This window comes from Amblyomma americanum, chromosome 1 (genome assembly GCF_052857255.1).
Source record: "Amblyomma americanum isolate KBUSLIRL-KWMA chromosome 1, ASM5285725v1, whole genome shotgun sequence".
NCBI classification, from domain to species: domain Eukaryota; kingdom Metazoa; phylum Arthropoda; class Arachnida; order Ixodida; family Ixodidae; genus Amblyomma; species Amblyomma americanum.
Genome location: NC_135497.1, coordinates 82,933,967 through 82,948,791, shown reverse-complemented (window position 1 = coordinate 82,948,791; position 14,825 = coordinate 82,933,967). Strand labels below are relative to the sequence as shown.

At 49.3% G+C, this 14,825-nt stretch overlaps 1 long non-coding RNA gene across 5 annotated transcripts in view; it reads left to right on the top strand.

Annotated features, from left to right (window-relative positions):
- Window positions 1-14,825, top strand: part of LOC144113132 (uncharacterized) — a 56,313-nt gene that overhangs the window by 23,573 nt on the left and 17,915 nt on the right. Inside the window, exon 3 of one of the 5 annotated variants that reach the window (XR_013310648.1) lies at window positions 9,407-9,564. The exons of 3 other annotated variants lie outside the window; for them this stretch is intronic. This is a non-coding gene — a long non-coding RNA (uncharacterized LOC144113132). One more of the 5 variants, XR_013310646.1, reaches the window with a different exon arrangement.

Here is a 14,825-nt window from a genome sequence, read left to right as displayed (position 1 = left end):
AGCGCTCTTCTAACTCAAAAGCCTGTTTTTAAAATTGCTGGCAGTGCTAGGTGAAACGCTCAGTGTATATTTTGCGGCGGAATATATGCGCGGTCGTGTTAGGAAACAAGTTGCTTGATGTAATTATACGATATTAATCTTAATGGCTCAGTTGAAGCAAGGCTCCGATCTCTGATGTACAGGGCTGGTCAGAAGTTCCCAGTCCACAGGGTCTGCTTCTCATCGGTATATCCTGGCACTTACTATGGCGATAAGGCTACCAAGGCTCTCAGAGGTGAGAACGATACTTCTACTCGGTGCAGATATGTTTATCTTCGGGGGTGTCATAAAAGCCTGGCTGTGCAGCTCAAAACCATGCAGACTGTGTGGCCTGGAAAATTTTGACCGACCCTGTACTCAGTTGAGTGCTCCGGATTACCACAACCTCGTATTCCTTAAAAGGCATCGAAACATTAATGCAGGAGGGCTATTTTTCTCCACCTTCAGCGACATACGATCGGTGCGGACGATTATTTTATTTATTTGTTTAAAGAATTGTAGCGTCACCAGTTCCCAGCAGTACATTTTAATAGGCACAAGAGACATATAACACGATCTAAATTCAAATAAACATTTCAGCGATGTTTTATAAACAACTGAGTTAAAATGGCCGTGCATATTAAAAGTAATAAAGTGGTGAAATATGTAACACTGGATCCACGCCAAGCATTTGTAAAGGATTCCCTAGTTTGTACCAGTCATTCACCGTCCTATGGGAAATTGAAACAAAAAAAAACACTTCTTGATGCGTGGAATCGATTATACGCCAACATTTTTGTCCGTGCGCGGAGGGAGACCTTGCCCGTAAGGCAATAAGAGCCGTACCTGGACAAAGCTCCCATGCCTTCTCATAAGTGTACGACTGTGCATACAAGCCGTGCATAGCACACTCATAGCTGGCCATACTATCCGCGCCGTCCAGGTTAGCTCGAAAGAAGAGGGAGGTAGTAGCGGACGTGGAAGGCGCGCTACGAAAACAACGCATAAAGCTGCTTTCCTTTGTAACAACGCTCGCGGTGTATATGCACGACACGATGCGCAGCATTCGTGCATTCCACTGGATTGTGGTAGACCAGGCGGAGCATGGGTTAGCCTGGAAGCTTTTTGAGGAACGGAACACTGACAGGAGTATTACTTTATTCCACCCTCACTGGCACGTCGCAGTTACGTATCTATGTCGCTTCTAATGAACTCGAACGATTGTCATGACGACGGGGTTAATCCCCACCTGCGATGTATGCGCCATGACATTCTGTCGACGCCATTGGCTAGGGGTCTACTTTGAGGGGTGTGCCGCTTCGTACTTGAATTGTGGCCCTAGCATGTTCAGTTGTGGGGCTCATACGTGCACCCTCAATGCGGTCAGGTTGATCCGGTCGCCTTGAGCAGCAGCCCTGCCATCCCCTTTGCCTTGAGGCACATTTGAACCGCGAGTGCATCGGATTCACGCTCTGGTGCGGGCCGATGCGATAAGCGAATGCGTTGGGGCAGGCTGACCGCAGTCTGAGAGCACCAGCTGGAGATCAGTGGGAGAAGAATAGCCTTTGTCTCGCAGTGGTGCAGAGTCCCTAGATAGGGGAGTTTTCTTTTTTCTTTCTTGAAAAGCCAACCAACGGGCTTTAAACGGTGGACGTAACATATCTCTACGCAGTTGCAGAGTTAGAGGTGCTCCCTCGCTACTGTTTGGCGCCCGCTATGAACCTGCCGACAATTGTCGCGCAGACAAACGATGAGTGCTGGGCTGCGACACGCTATCATCAGTCAGTGCAGCCTATGCCGGTTCAAAAGTCTTTTTTTTGTTTTTAGAATGTAGAAAGAACATCCAGGAAATGCTTCGTGTCGAAAGTGCCAGTACACCCGACGATGCGAAACACAGTATTTTGATACAACTAATCTCTCAATATGAGATGCATCTTTGTCAGTTCTTGTACGTTGCCTGCTGACTAGTATCATGAATAGTTGTCTTTGGGGAACAGAATGAGAGACAGAGAGAGAGAGAAAAAAAAAGAAGATTAAGCAGGGGCAAGTTCTGACGCTCCGCGCCGCTCGCGCGGGCCGGCGCGCCCCGTATGCCTAATATAACAGTACTCTGTTCGCTTACATACATGTCGTCTATCAATCGCCTATGTTGTTCTGGCGGCACATGAACAAAGCCTACACCACGGTCGCTCCCAAAGCACCGGAGCACATCAACAAATCAGAAATACAACCAGAAGCACTGTGATGGCCATCTGATGGCAAACAGCGTGGCTATGCTTGGCTCGGAGAGATCGGTGCCGTAACTTTAGCTGTCGTAATACAGGTGCAGCCTGGCACTAAGAATGCTATAAGAGTAAAAAGCTTCTAAAAGCATTTAAGTATAAAATACTTTTATATGTACTCGTGATTATATAAAATTAGTTCAAATCTTTGAGATTTGGTGCAAGACAAAGTTGGCCACATTGTCACGCGGATTTTACCGCATTTTATTAACGAAGCGTTGAAAAGCACCCAAAAGAATGCCAGTTATGTACAACTTAATTAAAATTGTTAATAAAATAAAATTATTATAACTGCAGCATGCAATTGAAAATACAAGTAATGGATGCATAAAAGTCTGCAAACGCTGTTTATGTTCAAACCCAAACCTCTGCGGACCAAGGGTTGTATGGAGATAATAAACAGCCTGCTGCAGTGAAGCGATACTTTGGTCACTGCCCTCTGGGAGTCACCTAGAGGTACCATCCCTCTGCATAGTGAGAACGCGCTGTCGTTGACACAGTGTATGACCAGGATTGCGAGACATCTCAAGGTTCCGCTGGTAATAACGTATGCTTTAAAGTACTGTATTCACTGCGCACTGCAGTCTGAAATTGAATATTTGAGTGTAGTGCGTGTACCGCCTCTAAATTTTTTTTCATCACAAATATTTCCAATACCAGCAATGCCATTTATTATGGCTCCGACATAAAATGTTCTTTTCCTCCGTGGATTATTCCGCTCTTATTAACCGTTCTCATGAACGCAAATATACACCCCATCGTCACCCGATGCGAAACCAGACTGGTCGCACGAGAACACCGCTTTGCTTTCTCTGCGAGTAAATGCATTTTAAAGCTAACTAATCTGGGGACAGAGATTTTTTTATGTTCATTGAGTCACGCAAGGTATTACATATTTGTAGAATCTTCGAGTGCATTTAATAAAGAGCACTGCCTCCAATGTGTTAAGCATTCAGTTGATGACTATCTCGGAGGCCAAATATACTTGTTTCAAGTTATGGCCGCCAGATAGCACTAGTCTCAACACGAAGAGTAAACCCCGTTATTGAAGCCGCTCACCTCACAGCCCGCGCATCTGACGACGTTAGCCGGTTCTGCAGTGAACCAGGAATAAAAGTCATCAAGCTACGCAGACCGTCTTCATAGACGAGAGGAAAGACGCCGGCGCCCCACACCTTGCGATGGGCTCAATAGGCAACGGTCAGTCGGCATAAGAAGGGCACAAGCTGAATGCATCTTGAGCCCTAGTGCCTCGCTGCTATTCTAAAAGACAACAGCTTCTCCAGCTGCAGGCACAGTAGCCTGGAACAGGCCGGCCAGGCGCACATCAGGTGGAGGTGTGCCCAAAACCCACCACCCAAAAACCTAGTGCGACGAGCCCCCTCCGCAGATGAGTGGGAGAAGTCGTCGTTAAGAGGTTTTGTATACAGAGTCAGGATGGCGGAATGGGTGGTCAAGGTCCCCATGCTTGGGACCCCATGGGTCCCAACCTAGCTCCCTCTCCAGCCTGGCATCCTCTTTCCCTTCCCCTATCTTTAATAGTTGTTTCCTCCTCTCTGCGAACGATGTTTTTTTCGTACTCCTTGCATTCCTTCTCCTTGGATGTAGTTTTTATTGGATTCTTTTACCCTCGCACGCAGGTTGCGGGAACGCTCCTTCTCTCGACAGCAGTCGCCATCTGTCGGCGCGCGCGGCACGTTGGACTGCGGCTGGGTCGCTCCGGCGCGCGTAGTATGCGTGTTTACGTGTTCTTCGCTTCCGTCGCTGATGCGCTCTATCACCCAACGTACGTGGGTGTGTGCTGTGCATCAGTACTCACGTTTTCCCAGGCCGTTATACGGTTATCTGACACACACTGTTACACACATATGCGAGGGTAGTCGACCAGGTACGGTATGGATTGAAAACCGGTACTTACAACACATTTCTGCGCTGGCGTGTCGTTTGTTGCCGTTTTTTACATACGTCACCATCTATGATTTTATGCATCAGAATGTGTATTTATTGATTTGACTGGATGGTGCAGCGATGTGCAAGAGGTAACCGGATCGGCCAGCTGCAGATAGAAGGTCGTCCTGGCGAAGCGCGTGTTTTCAATCGCGAGTACGTCTTAGACATCCGTGCGCTGAGCTTGTTAAACACATTTCGTGCATGGGGATGTAAGCACGACCGCCACCAATTTAAGTTTCTATTTCCGTATGTATCTCAGAGGGGTCCGCGGGGTAAAGGGCTGAACCGTACGTAGTATCTCTGCTGTTGGTGCCTACCTGAATCACAGCAATATATACACGATTTTATTACATTCTATGACACTTGGTCAAACGGCTGCGCGACGCTGTCACACGCGCCGAGAGCTTCCAAGGAAAATAAACACGACTTCGGTCCGCAGAATTCTTGAAAGTTGGCCTCCCTGCTGATATTGATTCAACCTTGGATAAATTAAGCGAGAATACGTGTTTGTGCGCCCGACAGCATAAATCAAGACAAAATTTGTTTTCTGTTCGCCCTGCGACTCAGTTGGGCTCACAACGATAATTTGTTGTGACCGGCGCACCACGTAGCTGGCAGTCGACAAGAAAGCCCTATTTGTGGTGGGTGCTTTATGACCGGCTGGCAGGATTAAGGGCGCATTGGAATTGAAATTGCATGCTAGCTGCGCACATAATGCTTGATACTGACCAAAACGTTTTCTCTGTGATGGAGCACCAAGACGGTAGCAAATATAAGCGCGAGCACGTGCTAATCGCCGGCACAATTAACGTGAATGCTGAACTATATGTCATGATTAACGCATCAGTTTAGTCCCTTTGATAAAGGAAAACTTCCTTCAACACAACCACGCTCTGGAAGTATGCTGGAAAACGTTTTCTTTAGCGCCCGAAGGGAAGTAAATCGCGGCTATATGCAGGAGCGGCCGCGGAGCTGCCGCAGCCCCCAAAGAAACGCCCGCACCGCGGCGCGCCTGTCGGCGGAAAATGGCCGCGCCCGAGAGCGGCTCCTGATTCTGGTGTATAGTGCTGCACTGACGGCCACCGGTTGGTAATATTAATCATAACTCTTATTTTCTGCAACAAGCACAAATAGAGAAAAAACAGGCCAGTCTAAGTCTTTAGTTGGCTTGCGTGACCGTGCCTTATAATAATAATAAATCTTTTATTGCACATAACATGTACAGAGCAATGAAACGGGCCTGTCAAAGCCCCTAGTGGCTTGAGGGACTTGGCTCGGCAAAATCGGCAAACGGACGTGCAATATAGACATATAATATGAACATAATGTCAACACAAAATGTCAACGCAATACTAACATGAAATGAATAGTGACCAAGCTGTAACAGGTTAGGAAAAGTAACGTCAACAAGAAATGAAAATAAACTGCAAGGAACCTACGTTAAAGGGACTATGCAATAAATTAATAGAGGTTACGTAAAGCAGACGAGAGATGGGCATTCCAGCACTCGTCACCCCAGCGCATGAATTTTTGAGCTAGCATCAATAAAAACGAATATATAGACGGCTAAAAATTACGCTTCTCCTCTCCCACTCAACTCGTACATGCGGGGCACCATGGAGAAAAAAATAAAGAAAACAGCTCTGGGACTAGGCTCCGCCCATGAATACGTCATCAGCTGACGTATGGTTTGGGACTTCCGGTTGTCGCACCCCAGCAGCAGCGTCGGTCCGGTCTCTCTCGCCCACGACCTGTCCTCTCCCCTCGAGACCAGCCGTGTTCTCGCCATCCCTGATTGCGGTGCGCGTCAGATTCCTTTGCTTGCCGTCTGTTGTTAAGGGCCTGTCATACTAGGCCAACAGTCGGCCGATTCGGTCTGCCAAACCCTTGTCGTCGTGATGTCTGGCTCTATGCCACACTGCGCTGGCGAAAACAGTCGGCCGAGTGTCGGCGTCGGCGCCAGGTCTCCCCAAGACGGCAGTTGACCGATGGTCCGCCAACTCCCACGTCACAGCGAGTTGACGTGCGAGACCTCCCGCCGACTTGGCACTTTCTCGTTCTTACTCTTCTTTTGTCATAACTCTTAAATAAGTCCCCGTATAGTAAAGCAAACTCCTTAACAATCGTGATTATGAACCTAGAATGAGAGTGTGGGAGTTTCGGAGTGCCGTACCCTTTCCCTGGCCGTCAAGGTGCACCGTGGAGACGCAGGAAAGCGGACGCTTTCCTCCTTCCCCACGGGCGAGTGTGACAACGAATGTTACAATGGACGAGTGCGCCGAAATCAGCGGGTACCGGCCGTGGCCGGAGAGAGACTTCAGCGAGCCGCGACAGCGAGAGGACCGAAGGTAAATACATCCCATCTTCCCTCTTTGTTGCCGCCATCTTGCCCCGTCAGCCGCACGACCAAGCCAGACGGCAAGGGTCGTAGATCAAGCTTCAATCAGCCAGCGATTTTGGGAGAACCCAATAAAAGTTTGGGCCCCGGGCAAAGCGTCCTGTTCCGTGTTGTTTTTATTTCGCATTTCCGCTGCGCCGCCGTGAGAACGGTCGCGCGTGGTGTGCGATACCGAGAGCTAGGAGTTCACGGCCTAGACCTCACAGGAGGCTCAACGGCCTAGTAAGAACCCCTACAAGTGCCGCCCAGTACTGAGCGGCACTGATTGTTGGGTCAGAAAAGCATGGCACGAAAAATAAATCCAGTCGGTCGCAGGTAAACAAGGGTGAGTTTATTTAAGACTATTAAAAAAATAAAAAAATGCTCAAACACGCGGCCTCGAACTTGGAACCTCCTGACTGGGAACCTACGACAACACCCACGACGCCACGGAGGACAGATATATTTGCGTCCTTCGGAAGTACATATCTGAAATGTGACACTCGCGATGGAAGTAAAGCAGGCGACACATGTGCGAAAACTTGGCCGGCGCGCTGCACCGATCGCCGCTTGCGAACTGCAGCCCCACTGCACGCAGGGACACTCGGAGTGGCAAGCGTCGATGCGCTGCTTGGCCACAGCTCAAAGCATATGGTTTGCCACCGCGCAGCAGTGACCGACCGCTGCTTGGCTTGGTGTTCTCACCAGACATAATACGCATATTATCAGAAAGACCGTCTGATATATTCTCGAGCAGCGACAAAGCATGCTTGCCCAAGTAGCGAGCTTTCGACAACGGCGCCGCCCGCGGTCGCACCCTCTATAAACGTTGGTCGCACCGGCCGACGAATTGCGCTGCTACCTGGCTGCCTTGGTCGTCGCTAGGCCTATAGCTTCTTTCGCATCGAAGGCTCAGCGGACGCCGCTTCGTAAGTCGCCTGCGCTATGTTAAAAGGTACACTCTTAATATCGCTTTGCTGTCAACAACATAATCTCGCAATAAACTATGGTCAATATCCGCGACGCCTTCGGCAGCGGAGCTAGTGGACAGCTGCGGGCGTCAGTCGAGCCGGGCGGCAACGGCGGGCCAGCGGCAGCTGCGAGGCGATTCTGGCAGGAAATTTGCTTGTATCACTGTTGCTATTTCTACCAGCAACTCGGTATTGATCAGCGATCCTCAAAAATAGTATAATTTTCACATTTCACAGTAATTTTACACTTCGTGCCTGATCATGAAAATGTTTAGACATATAGGAACCGTGTTACAATGAGTGAACCATGATTTTTAGCGCTTTTTTGATGTTGCGGAAAACACTTCCTATAATAATAATAATAATAATAATAATAATAATAATAATAATAATAATAATAATAATAATAATAATATATTTTGTCACCGTCAATAGGAATACAGGCGAGACAGGCCGGTCTTGGAACGTCTCAGTAACGCCACTCTGTGTTCCTGAGAAAAACCTGCTGTCCCGCACCAAGTAGCTCATCGCCCCATGATGCTTTGCGCGCCCAAGGAGGTGCAGGTGCAGCGCCGCTAGTTTTCCCTCTAGTTAATAAGAAACTTTATGGTCGTCGTCGCACGAGCTGCTCCGCGTGGTGGCGAGTCAGATCACGGCCGAAGGCGACGCGGTATGGATTACGGTCCGAGCTCTGCGCCAGGCTGAATGGAGCGTGTAGCATTAACCGCGCTCGCTTAGCTACAAAAGACGTTCTGATTCGCGATGTCTGCTTGCGAGCGAGCGGCAGGGTGGCTACCAGCGGTCATTGTATCCGATAATGGCGCAGCATTTCGGGCGTTGCAGTGCAAAAAAAAGTGCCACACGCGCTAATATCGCCAAGAATAACTCCGAGCTCCTGCACGTCCAGGAAAAACAGGGATCGTCAGGTATCTATGCAGAGCGGACTTGGGATGTAATGTCAGGTACTAGATTCCCTTCCTTTAGTGCTCCAGGTCTCTGTGTGCGCAAACATGCAAAGCAACCACTTCAAAATTGTTTGGCCCACCAGCAAGCGGGTGACACGCACGTTGTGCTCGCGCTTCCTTCCTGCTGTGGAATTCGGCGAAATGGACGTGACTGCAGAGCTGCCAGAGGGGACGACGACAATAGCGTCCCCAAGTGCTCGAACAGGAATGCCAGAAGCAGCGATGATAGCGTCCCCATAGCGACGATAGCGTTCAACAAGAATGCCAGCGACGACCATAAGCGTATTCGTTCCGGTCCTCGCCAGGACGAAGTGCGGTCTCAGTGTGGTCCCCTTCAGTCACGCTGGATTTGAACAATTGCCCGACTGCCGCACCTGCGACAGAGCCTCCGCATTCCGGTCACCAGTCAAGCTCTTTCGACACCTGCGGGGAGACAGCCTGCATTCCTGTGTCATGCAGGTGCCCTCCGGACGCACGTGCGCGGCCACCTGGAAGCCGCGGGGACGACAACGTGACCGGGTCCTGTTCCCTTTCCCTCGACCGAGCTGCGAAGAAACATCAGGACCGCCTTGCCGTGGGTGGTACCATCAGTGCCATCGTGTGATTGGACATCATTCCTCGAACTGTACTCCCCGCTAGGGATCTGGGGAATACAAAGAGTATTTAAGGAGCTGCTGGTTTGATGCCAAAAAGAACCCCCTTCAGAGACCCCCGACTCCTAAGAAGCTCTCTTTACTGAGGAGCACTCTCAGTTGCCCGTACTTGTACATAATGTAAATAGTCCTTGTATAAAGTTTTCCAAGTTTTCTTCCTCCGATCGTCCTCGTCTCTTCTCCGGCCCAGTCACGCTACCTGAATCCCAACAACCGGTGGCAGCGGTGGGACGCTGCTACCTGAATTCCAACAACTGGTGGCAGCGATGGGATGTCCACGTGAAGTTACCGGCTCCAACGGACCTCGGCAGCTACAGGACTAGCAGGCGTCAGCTATACCTTGGCAGGGTGAGTGCGCAATGTTTTCCGTTCATTTCGCCAGACCGTACTAGCACAGGCAGATGCTAGGTGCGGATTCCTGTTTGGGAAATTGATTTAGGGAAGCTGCTTTGTCCACTTCAAGCTAGGGCTTTTGTTTTAGTGGTGATATGCTTGGGTATCGGGACCGAGGTCTTCACCGCATGACGATGAACTCTGCAGACGACGGAGGGAAGCCTTCAGGAGGGTTGGTAAACTTGAAGGTTTATTTACATATTTACAAGAGAAGCAGGGAGACCAAAAGTCAGAGATGAAGTGCCGTGAAACCAGCCAAATCGCGGCTTAAATACCGTGGATATTCCCTAGGCACCTAGCTAGGGAAACCGGTGGCTGATCAAGCGTCCAATGGGCAGACACACTCTTCATAGTTTCTTCCCTAACCCCGTGACCGCTCCGCCCCCACAAACACGTGCACAGGCGATAAGGAATCCTGGCGCCTTGAGGTCCTGGAATGCTGTTTCCGACCGGTTGACCAGGTGCATAAGGTCGTTGGCTTAGCAGGCGGTGATGCCATCCGTGGGAAAGAGGCGTCCTGGAATGTGGTTTCCGACGGGTTGACCATGTGCATAAGGTCGTTGGCTTTGTAGGCGGTGCTCCCCTCCGTGGAAAGATGCGTCCTGACGGCCCCGGGCATTCCAGAGGGTAAGATGAATCAGCCGTGTCCGCCCCCGCTTTGTCTGGCCGCGTAAGTGCAAGCGAGCGAGGCGGGTCCGGCGCCTTTGTTCGGGTCTTTCTGCCGGTCCACTTGAGGGCGCAGTTCGGGAGCAATGCCGCATTCCATACTCCGGACGAAGGGATGAGAGGCCTTTCGTCACAGCTCACCGTCGCCAGGAGCCGTTCCTAATCCTCTTCTCAGGACGACAGCACCTTTGGTCAAACATAGTTCGATGGCGCCTGCCGGGCTCGTCTGTTCCCGCTGTCGGGGCCTCCGATCACAACAGTGGGCTTGCTAACGCATGGTAGAACTCACGATGGAGAAGTTAAAAATGCAGGAGCTGCTCGAAATTTTCCAGGAGCTGGGGATTTCGCTACGTTCTGCGAAAAGAAAAAAAGAAATTCTCGAGGTAATGCGGCAGGAGGAGGTAACTGTTGAGGAGGTCGACGAGGCTTGGGAAACGATTGTTGGAAGCAAGAAAGAAAAAGAAGAGCTTCGGTTGGCTCAAGAAAGTTGTACTTGCTCTACGCAAGCTAGGCCCCTCTATTACAGCAGTTGCAGTAATTACTGATTCTTTATCTTTGTGTTCGTCCCTCGCTGCACAGGTTGACGGTCCCATTTTATCAACTTTCTTATCCCTACTTCCTCCGCATTTGAGCCTTGTTCATTTAGTATGGGTTCCCGGCCACAGCAGTGTGACAGTAAATGAGATTGCTGATAATCTCGCAAAGGCTTCCCTCAGCGGCCCCGTGTTGCCAATCATCCCGGCTACAGCCTACATTACAGCATCTAGATTTCGGCGACGTGCGTTTTTAAGCACGCAAGACACATCACTTTTAACATCGGCGGATTATGAGCACCTTAAATATTATTGGAACAGGAAAATTTGTTGCTCTCGGCAGCTTGAAGTGTCACTGACGAGGCTGCGCTGCCGCATCCCCCCTCTAAATTTCTATTTACACAAGTTGGGTTTGGCGATCTCTCCCCTTTGTGCATTTTGCCGTGAGCCAGAATCTATTGAACATTTTTGGCTGTATTGTCGCCGATTCAACTCACTGAGAAAAAGGTTGCTGGAGGAGCCCTTGCAGCATCTTGGCCTTAGTTTGAGCAGCCCGTTCTTGCTATCATTTGGCGCCACCACATTTGGGTTCAGCCACAGATCTGTTTGCACCGCTGTTCAAAATTTCCTGATAGAATCTCACCGACTGCCTTGCTAAGTGTTCCAACGTTTTCTTTTCTATCAATTATTACATTTTGACTAAATCATTAATATTTAATCCCTCTCTTTATTATTATTCTTAGAATTTTAAAATCAAAACACTCATCCCTTTCCTGTTCATGACGAAAAATTCACCGGTGTTGCGCTCCCACGTGCTTTTCCTTTTTGTTAACTGCGTTCAGGTGAATAGCCACCCGATTCTTGGCCGATCCCCCAGTGTGGGTATGTGCCATCTTTTGATAGGCTAACAACAACAACAACAACAACAACAACAACAACAACAACAACAACAACAACAACAACAACAACAACAACAACAACAACAACAACAACAACAACAACAACAACAAAGACGGGAATTGTGCGAGCAGAAAGAAAAAGAAGAGCTTGGGTTGGCTCAAGAGAGACGGGAATTGTGCGAGCAGAATGTGAGTGAAAAACTTTTATTGAACATTTGCGTAGTTCGGCGGCAGCAGGATCCGCGTCGTCTTCATATCAGGCGATCCCGGATCCCGTCTTCGCAAGGTCGGGCCCTCATTCCAGGGCTCCGCTGAGCCGCGCTGCCTCGTAAGCATGCTGTACCAGGGTCCTTAGGACCGTGAGCTCGCTGCTGACGAGCCGGCTCTCCCATTGCTCCGCACTTGTGTGTTTGTGTTGGTGGAATTTTATGTTTCGCTCACACTCCCATGTGATGTGGTACAGCGTTGGTACCGCCCCGCACCACGGGCATGTGGCTCTGTATTGTGTCGGAAACATCTTGTTTAGTATGTGTAAATTTGGAAAAATACCCGTCTGCAGTCTGCGCCACCCGGTAGCCTCTTCCTTTGTTAGTGCCTTGTGTGGCGGAGGATATTTATACCTTAAGCCCCTGTATAGGGCCAGGTGCTCTGCATACCCCCCGTCGCAGGCTCGGGTGCAAAAGTCGTCCGGTAATCCCGCTCGGAAACTCATCGCTCGAGCATGGCCGTCCGCTCTTTCATTTCCCTTAATACCTGCATGTCCGGGTATCCAAACCAGGCTGTGTATGTGTTTTGTGTCTGAGACACGCGCTTTTCTGAGTATGTTCATGGCTGCGGCACCTATCCTTCCCCTAGTGTAGTTCCTACATGCCTCTTTCGAGTCTGTAAGTATGTTTAGAGATTTGTTTCCCTGGGAGCCGCAAGCGACCGCTAGCAGAAAGAAAAAGAAGAGCTTCGGTTGGCTCGAGAAAGACGGGAATTGTGCGAGCAGAAAGAAAAAGAAGAGCTTCGGTTGGCTCAAGAAAGACGGGAATTGTGCGAGCAGAAAGAAAAAGAAGAGCTTCGGTTGGCTCAAGAAAGACGGGAATTGTGCGAGCAGAAAGAAAAAGAAGAGCTTCGGTTGGCTCAAGAAAGACGGGAATTGTGCGAGCAGAAAGAAAAAGAAGAGCTTCGGTTGGCTCAAGAAAGACGGGAATTGTGCGAGCAGAAAGAAAAAGAAGAGCTTGGGTTGGCTCAAGAAAGCCGGGAATTGTGCGAGCAGAAAGAAAAAGAAGAGCTTCGGTTGGCTCAAGAGAGACGGGAATTGTGCGAGCAGAAAGAAAAAGAAGAGCTTCGGTTGGCTCAAGAAAGACGGGAATTGTGCGAGCAGAAAGAAAAAGAAGAGCTTCGGTTGGCTCTAAGAGAGACGGGAATTGTGCGAGCAGAAAGAAAAAGAAGAGCTTCGGTTGGCTCAAGAGAGACGGGAATTGTGCGAGCAGAAAGAAAAAGAAGAGCTTCGGTTGGCTCAAGAGAGACGGGAATTGTGCGAGCAGAAAGAAAAAGAAGAGCTTCGGTTGGCTCAAGAAAGACGGGATTTGTGCGAGCAGAAAGAAAAAGAAGAGCTTCGGTTGGCTCAAGAAAGACAGGAATTGTGCGAGCAGAAAGAAAAAGAAGAGCTTCGGTTGGCTCAAGAAAGACGGGAATTGTGCGAGCAGAAAGAAAAAGAAGAGCTTCGGTTGGCTCAAGAAAGACGGGAATTGTGCGAGCAGAAAGAAAAAGATGAGCTTCGGTTGGCTCAAGAAAGACGGGAATTGTGCGAGCAGAAAGAAAAAGAAGAGCTTCGGTTGGCTCAAGAGAGACGGGAATTGTGCGAGCAGAAAGAAAAAGAAGAGCTTCGGTTGGCTCAAGAAAGACGGAAATTGTGGGAGCAGAAAGAAAAAGAAGAGCTTCGGTTGGCTCAAGAAAGACGGGAATTGTGCGAGCAGAAAGAAAAAGAAGAGCTTCGGTTGGCTCAAGAGAGACGGGAATTGTGCGAGCAGAAAGAAAAAGAAGAGCTTCGGTTGGCTCAAGAGAGACGGGAATTGTGCGAGCAGAAAGAAAAAGAAGAGCTTCGGTTGGCTCAAGAGAGACGGGAATTGTGCGAGCAGAAAGAAAAAGAAGAGCTTCGGTTGGCTCAAGAAAGACGGGATTTGTGCGAGCAGAAAGAAAAAGAAGAGCTTCGGTTGGCTCAAGAAAGACAGGAATTGTGCGAGCAGAAAGAAAAAGAAGAGCTTCGGTTGGCTCAAGAAAGACGGGAATTGTGCGAGCAGAAAGAAAAAGAAGAGCTTCGGTTGGCTCAAGAGAGACGGGAATTGTGCGAGCAGAAAGAAAAAGAAGAGCTTCGGTTGGCTCAAGAAAGATGGAAATTGTGGGAGCAGAAAGAAAAAGAAGAGCTTCGGTTGGCTCAAGAAAGACGGGAATTGTGCGAGCAGAAAGAAAAAGAAGAGCTTCGGTTGGCTCAAGAGAGACGGGAATTGTGCGAGCAGAAAGAAAAAGAAGAGCTTCGGTTGGCTCAAGAAAGACGGAAATTGTGGGAGCAGAAAGAAAAAGAAGAGCTTCGGTTGGCTCAAGAAAGACGGGAATTGTGCGAGCAGAAAGAAAAAGAAGAGCTTCGGTTGGCTCAAGAGAGACGGGAATTGTGCGAGCAGAAAGAAAAAGAAGAGCTTCGGTTGGCTCAAGAGAGACGGGAATTGTGCGAGCAGAAAGAAAAAGAAGAGCTTCGGTTGGCTCAAGAGAGACGGGAATTGTGCGAGCAGAAAGAAAAAGAAGAGCTTCGGTTGGCTCAAGAAAGACGGGATTTGTGCGAGCAGAAAGAAAAAGAAGAGCTTCGGTTGGCTCAAGAAAGACAGGAATTGTGCGAGCAGAAAGAAAAAGAAGAGCTTCGGTTGGCTCAAGAAAGACGGGAATTGTGCGAGCAGAAAGAAAAAGAAGAGCTTCGGTTGGCTCAAGAAAGACGGGAATTGTGCGAGCAGAAAGAAAAAGAAGAGCTTCGGTTGGCTCAAGAGAGACGGTAGGTCCGTGAGGCAGAGGAAAAAGGGAGAGAACATGCTCGAAAAATGAAGGAGCTCGAAATCGCGTCGAACGGAGGGAATATGGCGCG